At 43.1% G+C, this 7,837-nt stretch overlaps 1 pseudogene; it reads left to right on the top strand.

Moving 5' to 3' along the window:
* The first annotated feature begins 4,293 nt into the window (after positions 1–4,293).
* LOC103736721 lies at positions 4,294–4,980 on the top strand (annotated as a pseudogene).
* The last annotated feature ends 2,857 nt before the right edge of the window (positions 4,981–7,837 follow it).

The following is a 7,837-nucleotide window of genomic DNA, read 5'->3' on the forward strand; positions in this document are numbered from 1 at the left end:
AGATGGACTTGAACCAGTGTCCAGTCTACAAAGAGGAGGGTCAACACAGAGGAAACATTTCCTCCATGCTTCCAAGTGAAGCCATCCATGGCCGAGCAGGACCTTTGACTTAACTTCACATAGATGGAACTGGTAGAGCAAAGGAGCCAGGGGCTTGTCCTAAGCCCATGTGACCCCTGAGAAACAGATCTTCAAATGACCTTAAGAGTAAAAATAAGTTGGTTTATCTGGGCCAACTATATGGTCTTAAATACTCAAAAGGAAAGTATAACCAAAGATTAAAGGGGTCAATATAATTATTTAAGAGTCCATGTGTATAGCTAAAAGCTACATAACAAGAAACAATACCAGACAGGAGATACCTTCCTTTGAGTTGTTGGCCAGGGTGGCCCAAGAGACTCCCAGACAGTAACCCAGCATAGAACTGGGAAAATGAACAGCAGACCCCAATCTATCTAAAGGAATACTGGCAAATGCTTACTGCTAGATGAGGAAGAGCTGATCTTCCTAAAACAATGATCTCTAGCTAGGCTGACTAGACTCAGAGGATGGACAAGCACTGGGGGACGGCTGGGGGCACTGACAGCACAGTGGACAGTAACAGGGATGACAGAGTATATGGGCTCCAGTGGGGTGGAGGAGGCTATAGGAGGGTGCCATTTGGGCAGTGTGTATATAGATGAATAAGATTGTTTGGGATCAACAAATTTTAAAAATGAGTTGTATTTGAGGAAGAAGCACAAAAATTTGCTTCATGTTAATTAGTAGAGGTAAAAATTAAAGAAAATCTTTTAAAAATATTTTCTCAGTTTTAATAAACATGTATAGGGCTAGAGAGATGGCTTAGCAGTTAAGAGCACTGGCTGCTCTTGCAGAAGACCTGGGTTTGATTCCCAGCACCCAAATGACAGCTAACAACTGTCCTTAACTCTAGTTCCAGGGGAATCCAACACCCTCTTCTGACCTCCATGGGCATTGCATGCCAAGGGTGTGCTAACACACATGCAGGCAATAGACTCATACATGTGAAATAATAAAAAATAATAAAATAATAATGAAATAAACAGAAATAACAGACTGGAAAAGTTTAAAAACAATTCCTTTAATTCAAGATGACTTTCTTATTTATTTGATTAATTTTGTATGTATATGTGTGTTTATGTGTGTACACTAGTGTGCACGTGGGTGCATAGCATGCATGTAACCCTTCATGTAGCTATCAGAGGACAGCCTCTAATGTTGTTCCTCAAATGCAGCTCATTTTTATATTTTTCTTTTTTGAGCCCTGTTCTTTCATTGGCCTGAAACTCAAGAAGTAGGCTAGGCTGTCTGGCCAGAAGCCACAGGGATCCACCTACCTCCACCTGCCCAGTGTGGGAATTAGAAGCATAGACACCTGGCTTTATGTAGATGGGGGGTGGGCAGAGGGAATTGAACTCAGGTCCTCATGCTTACACAGCAAACACTTTACCAACTGAGTTATCTTCCAAGTCCCTCTTCGTGTGTGTGTGTGTGTGTGTGTGTGTGTGTGTGTGTGTGTGTGTGTGCGCGCGCGCGTTTTTACATGCGTGCATGTAGGCCAGAGATCGACAACAAGTCTCTTTCTCTAGCATTATCCTATTTTTGAGACAAGGCCTCTCACTGAACCTCTCACTAACTTGGCTGCACTGGCTGGTTAGCAGGCCCTAGAGATCCTCCTGTCTCTGCCTCGCACCCTCTGGCTCTGATCACAGGCACACCACTGCATCAGGTTTTTACGCAGGTACTGTGGATTATCCTAGTTTGTGACATTATTATACCTTCGGGTGTCTCTTTCCATATTTATGGTAATTACATCAAAGTATTTACTATAATTATGTCATTTAATGAAATTACAGTAATTACTTCAAAAAATGATAGCCCATGACTAATGAATTAAAATAGCATGGAAATTCACATTAAAAATGACATTAAAATAATGCTAAAGATCTGAGATAGCATGCAGGAAAAGGAAATTTCAATGCTGAGTTTTAACCTCCAAACTTGCCTCAACAGATTCCCCTTGTAGGAGACATCTGTCAGGACTGAAGTGTTTTAACATGTCAGGACATTTAAAAAAGTAGGAACCCATTTGTCAGCATTAGTTTTGGTAAGTCGATAAACAAAAATATAACTTAAAAAAATGTCTTCCTGCAATGGAAGAGAATTCCATTGCTCTTTCTGTATCTCACCGTGCTAACCCACTACTCACAGTTTGTCCAAGCCAGGATTAGCCAAACCCTACGGTGTTATGTATAGGTAACAGACTGGGACTTAGGAGGGACCTAGGCTTCAGGATGAAATTCACATTCATAAATCATAAGACATGGAACCGAGAAGAACAAGCAATTGGTTCATTGGGCTTGCCCCTCCAGGTGGATCTGACCAAACCATTGCCCAGGAAGGGCTCTCTCTAGGGATGCTGTCCCTTGGATCCCCAGAAAGCTACTTTTATTAAACAACAATTTTTGTTGCTTTGTAAAATTACCACATCCAACCATGAGCTCACTGTAACATTTTAATATATACTTGGTGTTCTTCATTGTCATTTGTCACACCGCACTTCCTGCTTCCATCGTCCCTCGTGGCCCCGGGTCTCCTTCCTCCATCTCCACTTTCACATGAATCCCAACTCCCAGCTTCATCTCTTGTGACGGTCAAGAGCACCTTACCTGCTGCTTTCTGCAGCGTGAGCTCCCTTCTTCACTGAGCTCAGGTTCACCTATTACTCACCCTCTCCTGCTCTCTATCTCCCCCTGGGCATTGTTCTTCTCCTTCCTCAAAGCATATCTCTCAAAATGTGATACAGACATTTGTACCTTAAATTGCCAGGTGCCAATCTGTGGTTTGTAATACACAGATCAGGAAATAAAGCCGAAATTTGTGTTGTTGTAAAACTTATATAGAGAAAGAGGAACAAATTGGATCTCAAGAGACACAGCCAACATAAATGTTTATCCAGTAGATATGTGGATTAGTCACTACGTTATCACTAGAAATACCTAGAACATTCTACTTGTGGAGAAAAAGGTTGATTAACCTCACAGTTCTAGAAACATACCGTCCAACTCCCTCAGCGCAGTGTCTGTGGTAACAAGCTGCTTCCTGGCTGCATCCCCTCAGATGCCCACAGCAACACAGACATGCATCTTGAGCCAGGAGCAGACAGGGAGAGCACAGTGCTGGCCAGGTTTCCTCCTCTCAAGCAACACTCTTAGAAAACTCAAGGTTTGCATGAGCACTACCTGGGGGCTTCCAATTCCCCAAGGACTTCCCTCTGGCCAGGTCCCAGTAAGTCCCCTGAGGAACAAGCCTCCATCAGACAATGTCATCTGAAACACGTCCACACCTAGCACCCTGCATGGTCTAATAGGATCGTGCTACACAGGGTGGGGAGGGTATACTAGGAGAGGGCAAAGAGCACAGAGATTCAGGTCCGGTAAATAGAGGTGGAGAGAAGAGCAGAAAGAAACGCTTGAGGAAAGAGGCTGCCCAGTGCTTTGGAGCTCTGGCACTAGAGACAAGGAAAAGGAGACGGCGTCCTAAGGTGGATAGCAAGTCTGCTTTTAGACACGCGGAGTACGCCATTCATCAAAGAGTTCCACAACTGGTCACACACAGAGAATCCATGTCTGAGAGACTACAAGCCCTAAGTGACACATGCGCAGTGGAACCTCGACGCCTAAGGCTCATGGAACACAGCGGAACATGGGGCGACCTGGGGCGGAGAGAATACTAACGCATCCATCCCTCAGCTCTTACCAGTGAGATTTCCTCGTGCAGCAGAGCGGGATGCACACAGAAAGCCACAACGGACCACGTTTTAGAGAATAAGAAACTGCAGAGTGCGAGCCGCTGGATAAGACTCCTATATTGAACCTCACCTACCCATGATTCAGGGACCATTGCAGAAGAAGGGGCAGAAAGGTTGTAAAAGTCAGAGTCGGTACATGAATGTAAGGAAACAGAGGTTTTCAGGCCTCTGGGTACTTGTTCATATGAACTGGAAGCAATGGTAACAGCGTGGACAAGATCCATGCTGACTCAGACAAAAATTCAGCATAGAACGGGAAAGGGGCAGGAGGCCACAACTTTGGCAAGGAACTATTGGAAGCTGATGACTGCTGGGTGAGGAAGAATTGATCTTCTTTAAGAGAGTGATGCTAGGCCGGCTGAGCAGGCTCCAGCGAATGAACGTGCACCAAGGGACATCCAGGTACAACAGCTTCACCGGATAGTCCTTCCCGCACAGGACAGAATGCAGGTAGTCTTTTGTGAAGCGGCAGCTGAGGAGGCTCCGGTGCTCGCCATGGCTGACGAGAAACCCAAAGAAGGAGTCAAGACTGAGAACAACGACCATATTAATTTGAAGGTGGCGGGGCAGGATGGTTCTGTGGTGCAGTTTAAGATTAAGAAGCAAACACCACTTAGTAAACTAATGAAAGCCTATTATGAATAACAGGGTTTGTCAATGAGGCAGATCAGATTCTGATTTGATGGGCAGCCAATCAATGAAACAGACATGCCTGCACAGTTGGAAATGGAGGACGAAGATACAATTGATGTGTTCCCGCAGCAGACAGGTGGTGTCTACTAAAAGGGAACCTACTACTTTATTCCAGAATTTTGTTATAGACCAAGAATACATTCTCAATTAGAAAGCCACAATTTGGTTCCACCACATCCTGACTACTGCAGTATAGTTTTCTCTATTCTTTCATTTCCCTGTCCCCATTCCTTTCTTGTACATAAAAGTAACTGGTGTATGTGCACAAGCATATTGCACTTTTTTCTTTTTGATCTAAATGGCCGGTGTTCTGTTTTGGTTGACATTAGATGGAGACGGTGTGGGAACGCACTGGTTCTGTGACAACCTCCCCTTCTCCATTAGTGGCATGCTCCGTCAGCTCTTACCTTTATATTCCAGTAAGTTATTTTGCTCTCACTGTTTTAACAAAAAAACAACACAAAAATCCTTGCATACCTTGTTTGATTGGAGAATTTTAATGGTTTGCATTTACCACTGTAAAACCAAGGACAATTTTATAACTTTTTTGTACATAGCTGTTATATGTAGGGCAATCTGTCTTTAAGTAGGGGTAAATTACTCTTGAAAGAAAATGAATCCTAGATAGTTAATTTTCCCTTCAAGTCAAGTGTCTTGTTGTTTAAATAAACTTCTTGTTTAAAATGGAAAAAAAAAAACACATCCTTGTTCCCTGACTAATATCCCTGTCACCACTCATCAAAGAAGCTCCTTTTGTACAAGATGGAGATTATTACCAAGCACCACAACTGGTCACACACGGACATTATCTGTGAATTGCCCAAGTCTAAGTTTGCACATCTACAAAGCAACCTTTACACCTAAGGCTCATAAAACACAGAACAAGCAGTAAAGACAACACTAATGAATATCTCAGTTCTCATTAATGAAGCCCTCCTCATACAGCAGAGGGCCAGGAGCAGAAAAAAATCACAAATGGCCAAAGCATAGCAATTAAGAGTCTGTAGAATGCTGGTCCTTGGACAGGACTCCTATGTTAAACTACACCCACCCAGGGCACAGGGACCATTGCAGAAGAGGGGGCAGGGAGATTGGACGGAGGAGGTGCACGACCTATGTAGGAAATAGTGACCTACAAGCTCCTGGGACCTTGCTCATATGAACCTACAGCAATGGTGTCAGCATGCACAGGACCCATGCAAACTCAAACAGACAAAAACCCAGCACAGAACTGAAGAAATAGACAGCTGACCCCAGTCTTGGCTGAAGAAATACTGGCAACTGATTCCCAATCAGACCAGAAGAGGTGATCTTCTTAAAGAGTGAGACTCTAGATAGGCTGACTAGACCTCAGTAGATGAACGTGCACTGAGGGACCTCTGTGGACACTAAGTTGACACAATAGACCTTAAGACAAATGACAGAATGCATGAATTCCAGTGGGAGGGACATGGGAGGATTCCAAGTGGGGAAGAGGATATAAAGATGATTCAGATCGATTGAGATGTTCTTTATGAAATACACAAAAATTCAATAAAAATGTTTTTGTAAAAAATAAAATTTTATTTAAAAAGAAAAAAAATTATACATTAAAACAAAAAACAATCCTACTAAACATTCAAGTATATGACTGCTGATCGTTCATCTTTAGAGGCACAGATTTCCGATTCTTTAGTGTAGAGGTGCTGTTTAAGGCCCTGAGAAGGGGCAGGATTGTAAGTGATGGAGAGGGGCAGACTGTGTTAGAACATCAAGACCAGCAACGATGAAGAAGCCAGCTGAGAACCCGGGGTGGCAGGATTCTGGTTGACAGTTCACTAAAACCCTGAAAGAGGAAAGACTGAAAGCCAGCATCCATGCTGTCCATAGGATGAAGAGGCCAAATGTCGACTATTTGACATAGCAAAAAGTTGGAATAATCCTTCCTCTAAGATCTAGGCATTCATAGATTGCCACTCTTTAAATCCCAACTTATGTCCTGCTCAACAAAAACAACAGCAGAGATATAAAAGGTTTGTATTTCACAAGCAATATGCACATATAAATCATACTAAGTTATCCGTATTTCTCTCCCCTTCTGTCGTGAATATGCAGTGAGAATTTCACTGTATTCATGGTATTTCAGTATATGATACAGCAACAGATATCATACAGAGAACACACCTTAATTCTCTTATGTTCAGTGTTACAATATCTATGGAGGCTGGACAGATGGCTCAGTGGTTAAGAGCACTATCCACTCTTGCAGAGGACCTGGGTTCGATTCCCAGCACCCACGTGGTAGTTAACAACCATTCATAACACCAATTCAAGGGGATTCAACACCCTCTTCTGACATCCATGGGCATTGCATGACACAGATGTTCTTACCTCCATGCAGGCAATACACTCAAACACATAAAATAATGGTAATAAACATTTAATATGGCAGATATCATACAGGCAAACAAGGAACAAATATAAAGATTCCTTTATGATCAAGGAAATCCACCCCTCTGTGTTCCTCTGGGCCATTTCTTCACAGATTCCATTCACTTTAAACTTAAAAGCATTTTATGATATTTCTCTACAGTACCCTAAAATATAGTCAACAACAAAAATGTCACACTGAGCTGTTACCAAAATCGCTGCTAGCTGAATCCTGAGAAATACCTGTCTGTCCCAAGTCCTCCACGCTGGTCAAGAACTTGTTCCCACTGTAAGCTCACTTGGAAGGAGAGGCTTGACGGGTCTCATCTTTGGGGAGTACGTTAAAGAAAAAGAATGAAAACTGAGTCTTTTCTCATCTCTCTACCGCAGTATTTCTACACAGTTCTAAGTTTTAGTTTCTATCAACTTGACACAAACCACAGTTACCTAGAAAGAAGAGACCTCAACTGACAAATTTCCTCCATCAGGTTGTCCTGTGGGAACGTCTATGGGGCATTCTCTTGATTGCTAATTGATGCAGAAGGGCCCAGCCCACTGTGGGCAGTGCTATCCCTGGGCAGGTGGGCCTGGGCTGTACAAGGTAAGTGACTGAGCAATCCAGGGGAAGCAAGCCAGTAAGCAGCTTTCCTCAGGGGTCTCTGCTTCAGTTCCTGCCTCCTGGTTCCTGTCTTGACTTCCAGCCTGGGTTTCCCTCAATGATGGACTGTGAGCTGTGAGCCAAATACCCACCCCCCAAGTTGCTTTCGGTCAAAGTCTTTTATCACAACAAAAACCAAACTGGAATACCAAGATCCCACACAGTTACCACATGGGTTTATATCAGAAAGTAAATTCAGAATTTATAATAAATCTCTGATTCACAAATTAATTACTTAAGGCTAA

Source organism: Nannospalax galili, unplaced genomic scaffold, assembly GCF_000622305.1.
Source record: "Nannospalax galili isolate Female #2095 unplaced genomic scaffold, S.galili_v1.0 scaffold917, whole genome shotgun sequence".
NCBI lineage: Eukaryota > Metazoa > Chordata > Mammalia > Rodentia > Spalacidae > Nannospalax > Nannospalax galili.